Raw genomic sequence first — 13,211 nt, forward strand, 5'->3', positions numbered from 1 at the left:
AATGGCGAGAGCGGTGTGGGAGGAACCCTCAGTCCAGGGTCCCTATAAGATGATGGGAACGCGAAGTCGATAAGAGAGGCCGTTTGACACATAGCGCGTGGTTTTTGCTTACGCGTCGTTTTCCAAACTCGTGACCCCAACGGTCGGCCGTTCGTTCGGTCGGTTGCACTGGTCGGCAGGCGGTTGTTTTCTGGAGCAGGTGGCAGGCTCTATCATGGCCGCGGGGACGCGAAGTTGCCGCCGCACGTTTTTTGGATGCGGCGGCAGATGGTTCGCTGTCGTTTTGCTTCGTGGCTGGCGCCGTCTGCTGAGCAACACGCGCCTGCCACGCGCATGCGCCGTCCCGCTGTTCGTTCGCTGCTCTACGGGAGGTTTCTTTTGCTTTTCTTTTTTTAAACTGTTGCTTTCGCTTCGAAAGCCGCCGCGGGAACACTTGTTACGTACACACCGGTAGCCGTGTTGCGTCTGGTTCCGGCGACTGTCCTCCGCTGTCTGCCGTATACTCTGCGCCGAGTTTAGAGTAGCAAGTACCAGAGCTGGAAGCGGAGCGATAGGAGATTGTCGAGACTTTAGTGGCAACCTGGTTAAGCTTGACGTAAATGGTCTGGAAGCACCGGATGTGGACACTGCTTGTCGTGTATATTCAGCAGTAGTTGTTCGTCATTACGTGCTTGTGGACCACGTCATAGCGTGCACACGGAGTGTTGTGAACGAAGTTTTCACTGGTTTTAAGTTGTGATCTGCATGGTGAAGGACTGTGACGACACCGGAGCTCAAAGACTGTGTTTGTAGCTACGAAACGGCGCGTGTGCGGCGGCACGGTGAGTCACAAACCGACAATTGTTTCCTGCTCGCACTTTCGCCGCAATTACGCTTGTGGCTTAATGTTTTGGATGGGCGGCTGGCCATGTGCTCTGTGGCAGCGAATGCGTACTTCCTACCTCCCCTTATTTTTCCGTGTTTGATAATGTCTTATGAAGAATCACGATGGAGTGTGTGTGTTTGTCTAAGTCAAGCTAAATTCACTGTTTATGAGGTACTAATTGTATCTTCAGCCGATGTCCCCCTCGTGCGCGAGGCAAATACTTGTGCTTGGCGTGCATGCGCCTGTACCGCAGCGCTCCTCAGCGCATGCAAACGGAACGTTCTGGACAGTCGGATACCTACAAGAAGTGGCAAACATTGCGGAAAGAATGATCACTGAAGATCGCACGGAGCTCACTTCGCATGAAGACAACTTAGAAAGGGCATAGTGTTAGACTTGTCTTCCTTCCTGATGTCCATAGGCGAAAACAGGTTAAGCATTAGGAGACGTCACCTCGGCTCTACGATTGGTTTACGAAGACATCGCGTTTTCTCTTTCCTGGTGTTGCAAAAGGCCTTGAGAGCCGAGACGGCGCCGTCAACGTATTACTGTGAGCTGTGCGAAGCTGGAAATTTGCTTAGCCGACAACGCGGTAGTTGTCGTTGCGTGTTCAGATACGGTATTGAGCCCGCTGGGCGAACGATCGATGATGCTGGGGAGGTCGCAGGCATAGACCTCTGGACGAGCGTGCGCATGCGGTAATATGCGACCTGGAAACGTCGTTACTCTTCGGTTATACGCATAGGAAGGCCTATGTGCGATGCTGGTCCCTCCTCCCCCTTCTCCGCGTTGTCTCCGGTCGTCGAGAGCGAAAGGCGTCGGCGATCGGGGCACTGCCGAAGAAACGACGTGCGCGCTTCGCATTAGCCCTTCCTGCTTGTCTCGCCTCGTGGCGTAATCGCCGAGGTACTTCGGTTAATCTCGCGTCTCGAGCTCTTGGGCAAGAGGCCCTCATGCTCGCGCAGGGTGCGAGGGAGAGGGGTTTGTACTGGCAACTAGAAGGCCGCCGTTACTGAGAGGCATGGAGGAATGCGCGGATATCTGCGCCATGGCTTTTCGGCGATGGAGAGGGGAGGGGAGTGGGGAGTAGTATACTAAACGAAGTATATGGCCGGGCTACTATCTTTGGCGGCGATCTCCCAAAGCTTGATGACCAGCTGCCCCGGTCTCGCGCGGACGCGGCGGGGTCTGGCGTGACTCGGTCAGCGCCGAGGGCTCTTCGTGTGTGTGTGCAAATCCAGGGAAGACGTAAGGCGGCATTAGCTCTGTCTCTCTCGAGCTGAAGGTTGGCTGGGAGAGTAAGTGATGGTCATGTGGGGCCTCGTAGCTCCAGAGCGACTCCGGGGGCGGCCATCCTGAAGCGGGGGGAGAAAGGGGGGTGCAACCAACCGGTTGCTCTCTCTATCTTTCCCTCGCTCCATCGCCCTCCCCCTTGGCACCATCGAGGGAACTCTGGGCGTCGCTCCTGGCCGGCACCTTTCGCTTTCTTCCTGCTTGTTGTATTGCCTGGCCCAGCACGTATGCCTTGCAGCTCGCGCATGGTGGTGCGAGTCCGCGCGCGCGCGTGTATAGATTTTTATTTAATCGGCCCCCGCAAAAGGGCTGCCGCTATTCCTGTCGTCGCCGGGTCCAGTTTGTTGAATAGCAGGCTGGCGCGCACTTGGTTACATTATTCCTTTCTTTATGAGCTTGGCTCGTATAGCTGCTTCGAGGATCGTTTGTACGCGAATATATTATCCTAATGAGTGCTGGGTGCAGTTTAATACTCCACGTGTGCGCTTGCTTCGTGGCGCGGCCACGTGCAGCGGCGAGGTGGCGGCGCCTGTTTTTTTTTTTTTTTTTTTTTCCTTTAAAGTGGTTAGACGGTCGTTGAGCGTTGATGCTCTGGCACTGTTGTTAATCAGCATACTTGACTTTATAGCGAAGGCGAGGCTGTAGAGTGTAATGGCCTGGCGCCATGTATAAATCGTCGTTTGGTCGAAGTGGTTCCGACCCACGCAGTGCGTGTTATAGGTTGAAGGGCTTTTCTGGCGACGTTAAGTGTATGCACGTACTAGCCGAGCTGTTTCTCGCGTACGTTAGGGATTACAGGCTACGAAAATATTTGGACCTGAGAACGAGCATAAACGTGAAAAAGCGATGAATGCGACTCGGTGGAAGGGGGAATAATTTCCGCATTTTCAGGTGACAGTCATCGCCAACATGAAAGTGAAACGAAAGCAAGGTCAAGACAAATTTCGTCTAACAAAACTAAACAGGCGTTCCACCGCTTGTACGTCGCTTTGTATAACGGGAGAGGATGGTGACCATGCTTGAAGCAAGAGAGAAAAAAAAAAAAAGGAACTTGGCAGCGTACTGTCTCAGAAGTCGTGCAATAAATCCTCTATTGAATCAAGCGCGGAAGTGCCCACTCGTTCGCATCGCTTCGGCAACACGTCGCCCATTTTCACGGACCACATGGCCTCCGAGGCGGGGGAGCACGCCGCGTCGACTGATCTCGGAGACCACGTGGTCCTTCTCGCAGTTCACGCCAGTACCGATAGATGCGCTGAGAGCCTGTAGCTTTAGTACCTCTCCTGTGACCAACTGCACCATTGTTAGGTCGCATCCAGAAAGAACGAAAGGAAAAACGTGTTGCGCAGCATACTCTTCGTTTCAGAAAAGTTTGAAGGCATACATGATGCCTATACAGCGGCCTAAAATAGTCATCGAGAAAAGCATCGTTACCCTGTTTTTTTATATCGAAGATCGCGCCCATTTGCATAAAACAATCGGTCATATCAGTTACAATTTCGAACACAGTCGTTTACAGAACAGAACGCTGGCCAAATGTTAAAAAAAAAGTCAGCTGCGCTCTTATTCGAACTCCCACCTTACATATATAACCGGAGTGGAGATCAGTGCTCGGGTGAAGAACACGAAGGGAACGGCGGAACAATTGCTCCACTACACGTCCCCTTTTATTTTTCCCGGTTGCGTGTTTGTGGGTTTCTCTTCTACCGCAATAAAGTGACCGACATGGCCACTTACATTTCCGAAACTATTTGTAGAGTCCTTCCGGCCGCCTGCCAGCGCTTCCAGACGCTGAAACAAGTGCTGTCGGTGGAACCATTACTATAGCTGCCGCCTCTATATGTACGTACATAAAATGTGGCCAACGCTCTTTTACCATTACGCGTTGTCTCTGCTTGAGCATGCAACAATTTCCCCGCCAACGACGGCTCCATTCCGGATTTCAAAGGAAGACAAAAAAAAAAAAAATATCCGTATCCATTCTCGTGCGTGCCGACAGACGGGAGCGACGGGCGGCAAATGGATGTGTGTGCTGAAGTAAAAAAAAAAAAAAAAAAACGACGGTAGAAGAGCTGGGCGTTTTGTGTGTGCCTGTGTTTTTGTCGGCCTTCTTCGCATCTATAAACAGTCCGGAATTCCGTGCGTCCGTAACGCGAAAGAGTGAACTTCCAAGTGCGCTCGTAACTCCGGTGGCGTTGCCAGCGAATCTGTTCCGAACATCTATATAGTCGTTGTGGAAAGAGTTGATTGCTTTTTGCCGGCGAACGGCTTCCTCCCCTTCCAAATCCCCTCTTCTCCTTGTTTCACGATTCTTTTTTTTATCAGGTTTGTACGCTTACAGCGTCTTTGATGATTGCACCGGCATTGAATTCTATTAGACAGTACTTTGATTACAGTGCTGACGTTCATGGGGCTATCTACCGGACAAGGCATGCATACGCGGTGATACTGGGTGGAAGCGCTCGCGCGTTTTTTGTGTACGTTCCCGAGCCATGAAGAAAGAGACAGACGGGCTCTTTGTAAAGTTGAGTATCGGAGAGGTTTGCGTTCCTGCTTAACCAGCATGATGCCCAGGACGAAAGACGTGCGCCAGGCCGTTGCAAGCTAAGCACGCCGTAGTCGTGTATACCGTAACGCGAGCACGAACTCCCCATGCTGGTCGCAGTCGTCTGGTTGAGGCCAGTGGTTGTATAGCAACGCTGGCTGAGGCCAATGTCCCCCAGAAGAGTTAAAAGCGCCTTCGCGGCTCGCACGACGGACTGGCGGCTCGCCAAGTCTGGTGTGCATATAAACTGAGGGCATCGTTATTCACGGCGTGCATTCGACGCAGGCGGTGGCGCTGGTCTAATGTTAAGGATTCCTTTCTTTCAGTTCTATTGCTTATCGTCCGCCATTCGCGACCGGCGCATCTCGGCGATAAACGCTGGTGGAGTGCTACTCGGACCAGTGACGCAGCGGGGAAAAAAAAAAGAATAATAGCAGGGACATAGAATCGTTACATTGTCTGGTCCCCGGTCCCGCATTTTGTGACGTACGGTCGATTTCATTTTGCCGTGTTACTTTCTTTATCAAACGGGAAACCCACTTAGTATAACCGATCCAGATAATAACGGCAGCACTGCTTCACCCTCGTCTATCCGGACGAAAAGAATGGGAAGTGACACGACACGGCAGAATTACAACCAAACCCAACCACGACACGGCAGAACTACAAAAATTATAACAATAACAAACGGTGATACGAGGGAATTTTTTTTCGAACCAGTGATGAGCTCGCCATACAGCCGCCGCATTAAAAGCAGTGTTAGAGAGGTGCCCTGTGGAAAATGTCGTACAGGGGACAAATCTGATCAACGGTGAGTGACAACGTTGAGGAGGAGGCTTTCATTGGGGACATGAAAAGATCCAATGAGCATGATATGACCGTGCTGTCGCTTCAGATAAATTCCTTCGGAATAACAATGTATTCCGTTAGTGATGATTTCCGTCTTTACCACATACTTAATACGTATAAGACGTGTTATGTCTGAAACTTATTCGGACTCTTTACACCCAAAACCGAACTCTCATAAGAACTAACAATAGTGCTTTGGTTCAGGGTATTATGTGATTGCTGCTGAATTTACGGTATTTCAATCGTTCTTTAATCGTGCCACATTACTGTATAGAGTGGTGCCAGTCATAGCGCCAAATATATGCGCCCTGTAAACGAGCAGGAACAAAGCAGTATCGGCGTATTACCGCACAGCTGATAGGGACGCGTGGCACGGCTAGAACTGTCTGCTCTGCGATCCGCCCCTGCCCCCTTTCTTTTTTTCTTATTCTTGTAGATTCCGATGGAAAAGAAGCGCTACAGATGCAGCATAACTTCGAAGAGACCGTGTGATGTTTCAATTGAGCGCACACACTTTAGTGCCATTTATTGTACGGTGCAACGTCCCCAGCAGACCCGAGAGCGTCTACTTAATTTTCGTTGCACCGCCCGGCTACAGATACAATTGTTCAGGCGTAACTATTCTAACTGGCGAACCGTAACCATGGGCTTCCCGCGCAGCGTCGCGCGATCAGCCGAACGCGGTCTGTCATTCTCTCTCTCTCACTTTCGGGAGAGAGAGGGTCATCGTGGCTCTCTACTTCTTCGCCGCCGTTCAGAGATAACCCTATACGAATCCGCGCTGAGCCCCGCCCACAGTCAAACGCTGAACTTATGCCGCGATCAGCGTGTACACGCCGTGTATATCTTCGAAGCGGCGCAACATTGCGTCGTTATATAATCAAGGCGCCCCCAGTGCTGGGTTGCAGTGTAGAGAGATCCCTGCAGCACTAGTGGGACGCGTTTCCGGGTTCCTCCTCCCGCCAGATGTTACGTGCGAAATGGACAAGCAAAATTTTCCTTGCCCCCCTCCCTCCCCATCCCCCCTTCGTTCGGCGTAGCACGTCTCTCCCTAGCGGTGCGTGCGTATGCACACACAAGCCGCTCCTTGCGCAGCCCAGCCGGCGAGCTGGCTCAGATAAAAGGGGACCACCACTGTATGTGCCCAGTGGTGATCTCGCTGTTATTTCTCTTTTCGTGACTTTTACTTTCCATCGCGGACAGAGTCGCCGCCGTCGTTGCCTCTCGCATATACATGCGGGCGCGTGGTTGAGAGTCGCCGTAGATAATTAGCGGTGATTACGTGTCTGGCGGCGCGACTCCGTTATTTGTGCTGCCTGCACGCGATGCAAACGAGCCAGCTCGCGCGCGCGCGCTGGACTTTGAAAGCAAAAGCTGTGTAGGCAGCGGAGCCGATGTTTTTGCCGCGTGCGTTGACCTGCGTGCTCTGGATTCTTGCACGCGCTGCGCTCTTGACGGGGGGGCCGCCGCCTTGAGAAGGACGCCTCAGCTGCTGCAGTTGTTTCGAGGCGCTGTGCATGTACGCGCTGGCAACGTCGAAGCGCGCCTCCCCGGTCCCTTTGTTTTTTGCTTCGGTGGGCGGCAAAAAGGAGAGGATAGATAGGCCCGGGTTATTTTGCTCGGGCACTTTGCTCTACGAATCGAAAGATAAGAAAAAAAAATGATCTATTGGTACTCTCGCGTTCTCTCGTCATCAGCAAGGTCAATAGAGCGATGTTGATGTTGCTCGCAACTGTTTCTAACCCTCATCAACGTCCTTTATTTGCATTGCGTGCGCCGCAGCAGAGATTATCGTGCTCTTGGCCTGCGATATCTACACGACCCTCATTGCGTGCCTGTGCCCCAGTGGTTTGTGCATCTCTACGCGACCGGGCTTATCGCGTCCTCCTTACTTTCCTATAAGATAATGAGATACGTTTGTAGCGTTTTTTTTTTTTTCTTGGATATCGAGACCTCGGACATTATTTCTTCTCGATATTTTTTTTACATTGATTTATTAGCGCGACCTGCAGGGATTTTTGTTACTATTGCCGCACGCTATTCTTTGTCATTGCTTTTCTTTTTGCTTTAATCTTTTCGATCTGCCATTTTGTTCTTTCTTTTCTCTCTCCTTGCTTAATTCTTTGAGCCTATCATTTCTGTTTCTGTCCTGTCCTTCCCAGAGGATTGTGATGTGACCATTCCCGTGGTAGTTGCCAGCGTGCTTCTTGCATTCTTTTTTGTTGCGAAAGCGTCAAATGACCCTTTGAAAGAAAAAGGTGGTGTCTGTAATGTGTAGGAGAGAAGCGACACCTCTTTCCCATTGGCTGCAACGCTATGTGACGGGCGAGCCTCGACGGAGCAGAGCAGGCGAAAGCCAACACCTGCTGAAGCTTAGCGCGCCAGGTGTTGCGCGAGGGGAGAGGGTTTCGCACAACGCCACGTCACTCTCGCTCTTGGAAGCCTGTGTTATCCGCGCGTTCCTTGTTCGCGCAAGTTCTCGCCTGTGTTGAACTGCACCTCGGTTAAGACCAAATCAAGACGCACTAAGCGTCTCAACGCGCTCGCTTGCCCGCGAGGAGTTAACTCGAAGGACCGCTTAGCGGCGTTCGATTGCGCATTAATGCTTTCGCGTTCACAACTCGTAAGAAGTACTTAGGTGTCTTCATATTTTTTTCTTTCAATTGTATATAGTGTTTCAAACCATAGCGAAGGCAGTCGAGATTTGCCCAGCTATGAATTCTGTTGATTCTCTTTTGAGTTTCGGGTTTTTATCTCGTGCGCACAAGGTTTTGTTGCGACAAGTAGCCTTAACGAGTGCGAAATTAAGTCTTGCTGCCACACGTGAAGCGTACTTCCGAAGTACTCGACGACGATGTCGATTAAAATACTTGGTTATAAGAAAACTAAGTTTTAAGCTGCGAGTACGAGCCAGCGTTTAAATATTTGAGAATGTCATTCACCTTAGGGTTCAGCGCGTGACGGACTGAGTGAAGCGAACATACTATACGCCGTCAATTAAAAACGGCCTATATACGCACTCGGCAGGGTCCTTCGTCCTGCAGTGGACTTAAACACAGGCTCATGATAATTATACGGACTAAGCACAGCAAGCAGGAAACAGAGGCTGTTCGGGTTCGCCTTATAAAGATAACATGGTAAATGGAGAGCAACAAAGTTGGTATTTATTAATACGAGATTTATTTATTTATTTATTTATTTATTTATTTATTTATTTATTTATTTATTTTCGATACCCTCAATCGCCGAGCCATTGCAGAGGCGTGTGGGTGACAACATATAAACAAAGAAAAGAACAGTATGAAACGTGCAGCGTTATACAGTATTAGCGACAAATTGCTTCTGTTCAGCGCAGAGAAACAGACATCGTTACGTTATGGAAGCAAAATACGAAAAAGAAAGCCTGCTTGCATGTCATGACGATGCTATTGGCTTCGATTCAATCTTGAATTGAACTTCCGTTTGACTTAACAATGTGACATAAAAGCCTGAAAGAACGAGACTATAGAAGTGGTGCGGCGGCTTTTGTGTATTCTCAACCAGCGCGCTATGTTCGGCCTTCCTCTTATGTCCCCCCTTTTTTTTTAGATTTAGTACCTGAAATGATTCAATGTCTAGGACGCGTCCAGGCCAACTTAAAGTGCTCGCGTGGACGTATTATACGCGCGCCGTCTCGCCCGAATCGTTCATCAGAGCGATGAGAAACGCCGGCTGCGTCATGCCGAGCCGTGGCCCCAAAACCAGCGCCTTCGCCGCGCCAAGCAGCCGCGATTGGGACACAAATCACCGGCTGAGCAGGAAACGGATCACACAAGGGGAACGGTAGAGCGAGGAAGGGGGAAGCGAGGGGAGGGGGGGGGGGGGGTGAGGGACTCCTAGACACAGCCCCTACAGCAAGCGGCCAAAGTGGAGGTTCTCCCGTATACAGCTTTATGTGTGGCCGCATGGCGGTGCTGTGACGGCGTTTGGCTGCCTGCTGCACGATTGGATTTACGGCACTTGTCTCAGCCTCGCGTCCTTCCCCTCTACACCTTGGAGCTCCGCGTTCTAGTTGCGTGCACAGCTCGGGATGAGTGGCTGTTACGTAACTGAGAAAAGGAAGTCAGACTGGCATTGACTCCTCTAAAGAAAAAGAAACGCTTCGTTGCCGACAGGCTATAGAGGGTTGCAAGGTCGAGCTTGGCCTAAGGTGAAACGTAACGCTAAATGATAACTGCATTTACGAGCTTGTTCGGTCGCGAGCTTTGAATATGTGGCAAGGTTGCATCGCCAAGCCTGCCCCTGTCTATTATGGTTGACGCATGAACTCGGCTGAGGTCACTAGCGTCTGCGTAGCGCTTCGTTGCCACAGCGATGCTCTCCGGTGTTGTGCCGCCTGCATTCTAATCAGACTGACTGTCTGAAACAGCTAAACGTGACGAGGCAGTGTTGTTCAGGAGAGGATCGTGTTCCTTGAGAAGGGGTGTTTATAAATAGTTCAGTTTGCCCGACCTAACGTATTCCCACGTGACTGCTTCTGTCACGCAGCGATAGTCGTTTGTCTGACACCTGCACTGCCAACCAAGAAGATTGCCTAAATAATCTTGATGTATAAGAAAAAAAAAAGAAAATTCCTAGCTCGCGTTAGCACCTTGTGTTGTGCGGCATAAAATACAACTTTCCCAGTTTCCCACTGCAAAAGAGGTGTGTCGCTCTTCAAACATCGTAGCCTGAAGATGCTCCATGGCAGGAAGATGATGATCTGGCAACCCCTAACAATAATCGCCAAATAATGTCTCCCAAGTCGCTGCAGCTATCCAGCAGCGCAGGGAGAGGGGGCTGTTATTGACATTCAGCTTTTCATCACCGTCAGAACATGGATCTTCAACGAGTTCTTTTGACTAAATGGGACTGTCGGCGTTTCGTCCATTTTCGTTTTGCTGCACGGAACTGCTGACACACTCTTCAGTGTTTTAGCACGTCGCTGAGCTTTTTCTTTCCCTTTTCAGTATTTCGCATAGCACCTGTTTTGCGCCTCCTTGCGTGCGCGTGCTGTTCCTAAGTTCTGGTCGTCCTCGAAGGCGGCTTTCCTTTGTGTTGGGTGACGTGCTCGCGTCTGACGATCGGCACCCTCCTCCCCCCGCGTTCGAGCCCCGGCCGATCAAAGTCGACGGACACCTCGAGGCCACTGGAGTACGCGAGGTCATGGGCGGTCAACAGCCCCGTCCATTCCTTGCCCCGCAAGTGTATGCACTTTTGTTGCGTCGCGTTTGTCAGGAGCAGCGAAAACAAGAACACCGTTGAAGGAGCGCTACCATGGCAACATAAAATGATGACAAATCCAGCAAATTACTTTCTGTGAATGTGACAGACGCCTTACCGTGTGCGGAGGCTTATAGAAAACCAGAAAAGTCCCAAAAGTGAGACAAGTGGCCACACTACTTCGTGACTCCCGCATTGTATAGTTCCCCTGGAGAGAGAGACAGAGAGAAGGGAAGACGGAAAGGCAGGGAGGTTAACCAGACCAACGTTACTTGAACCAGACTGAGTCCAGTTTGCTACCCTACACGTGGGGAGGGGAATGGGGAGTGAAAGAGGGAGAGAGAGAGAACTTAGATGTAGGATGTCTATAGTCGGGCACTCAAGTCTGTTACCCTCAGGTAGCGAAAAAGCGCTCGAACTGGACGTCATTCAGACAGCTTGTGGGCTACTAAGTTTATAGAATTAATCAAGAATTCATGATTTCACTGCATTCTTGGGGGAGCCAGCCTTCGGTTCCCCCCTATTAAGTTCCTCAGGACAGTCCAATAAAGTTCTTGTCACTGTCACTGCATTCTTGTAAACGAGCACTCAACCTAATAGCATTTGAAAACATTAACGATAGGGGAACTTCGGCCTAGAACTCCTGTTGGAAGAGTCAACCTTTTCCGCCCAACTAATGCAAATAATCTTGAAAGAACACTTGTTTGAACAGAGTTTCTTTGATGCCTCTTCGAGGGAACCGTTGCTGGTGCGATGGTAACAAAAAGTGGCACGATTTCATGTTCTTGCGGACAAGATGTTCGGAAGCATTGACGATGACGAAAGCAGGTGAAGGCCTGCTTGTCCTATCATCGACATAAAACCGTGCAACCTCCAGCAAACCACAGGAAGTAACCACATCTGCATGCCACCGTAGAGATTTGCGAACCAGGCTTACGAATACTGCTCAACATGTCTTGGTGTACCAGCCTTCTCGGTGTGTGTTCAGCGTGGTGTGAAATTTTGTCGCCGGCTACTGCTTCTAAATGTCAAGTCAAAATGAGTCATGAGGCAGCTGTTTGTTTTCAATCTTAATATACTTCGCAAGAGGAGCTCAATAGGCAGCATTGGCCCTGAATAGCGCCCACTTGTATCCCATATGAAAACGCTTGGCCACGGCCACTCATCCTCGCAGCTGCTGCTGAGACGACGAACCACTCCGAAGATTATTTTTAATAATCCGCTTGGTCGGGACAAGAAGTGGAAGGAAGGCGCCCGCCAGTTTTGTACATGCTTCGCAGAACATTCGGTTGAATCACCCCAACGCGTTCCGTTTGCCTGCGCTGCATCAGCCTGAGTATCGTTGGATGGTTGACGTGGCAGAGGGTGTGCTTGCACCGAAGGTTAGGCGCGCTGCTCGTTCTAGCGTTCCGTTTGTACCGCGGGCCTTTTCGCCGAATATGCCGTTATCTTTAATCGGAATGGCGCAGGAATCGGACGCACGTTGCTGCAGCCCACTTTACGTGTCCTTTATCGCCATTGCTCTCGAAGCGAAGAAAATTGTGCATTTCTCGGCGACGAAGACACACGGCTTGTATCTAATACTATGAATGCGTAAGCTCATGGAACAGGATGCGCCCAGCAGCTCCGTATTTCGAGTGATATTCATAGCGACACGGCCAAGCGTTTTCACAATATTCAACTGCATCGCATTAGCTCCTCACAACGCGTTTAACACGGCGTTACAATGGCGCTGGCAAGATCTCCTTCCCTTTTCTGAAACAGTACATCATATAGGTGTCTGCAGGGACGGACCTCGCATTAAGGCGCCGCGCTTAGCCAATTCTTGCCTCCACAACTGCCGGCATCGCCAGAGTGAAAGAGTTTTCGTTGTCGAAGGAAACTGTATTCGGGGTCCTTGCAAGCGCCCACGTGTAGGCTTTGATTCGTGGCCGGCACTCGTCGCGCAATCTCGCTCGATGTTGGACCCCTTCTTTGCATGCATTCTCGCCCGTCGACGCCTGTCAAGAACACGGCTCGTAGTATACTACGCGTCAGCCACTGACGCGCAGCAGTTGTGAGCGGACAATAGTAAGAAATAAAAATAGCGAGCTAGCGGTAAGGAAGGAAGGCTTCACCGAGGTCGACCGTCCCTTGGAGGGCGAGTGAGCGGCGACCAACCAACCAACCACTCTTCCTTCGCAGCAAAGCAGTCAGTCCCGTTTCCGCCACTGAGCAGCGGGACGCGAGACGAGTGGCGCGCGGGGCCCCCCCGGGATTGTGGACGAGTTTGATGGACAACTGGCGCCCCCCCCCCCCCCCCAACTTCATCTCGTCCTATAAGCTTCCGTATATACGACGTGGCGCGCATCTGCTGCCTCCGGCGTGACATCACCGCCGTGGCGGAGGCTCTCGGCGTATAACTGGCCCGTTGACTGC

At 51.0% G+C, this 13,211-nt stretch overlaps 1 protein-coding gene across 3 annotated transcripts in view; it reads left to right on the forward strand.

Annotated features, from left to right (window-relative positions):
- Positions 1 to 13,211, forward strand: part of a (arc) — a 122,139-nt gene that overhangs the window by 28,968 nt on the left and 79,960 nt on the right. The window contains exon 1 of one of the 3 annotated variants that reach the window (XM_072287198.1): positions 493 to 821. The exons of the other annotated variants lie outside the window; for them this stretch is intronic. The gene's annotated coding sequence lies outside the window, so the exon portion shown is untranslated. Of the gene's footprint in view, positions 1 to 492; positions 822 to 13,211 lie in introns of those variants that run through there. 3 annotated transcript variants of the gene reach the window in all.

Source organism: Dermacentor andersoni, chromosome 3, assembly GCF_023375885.2.
Source record: "Dermacentor andersoni chromosome 3, qqDerAnde1_hic_scaffold, whole genome shotgun sequence".
NCBI lineage: Eukaryota > Metazoa > Arthropoda > Arachnida > Ixodida > Ixodidae > Dermacentor > Dermacentor andersoni.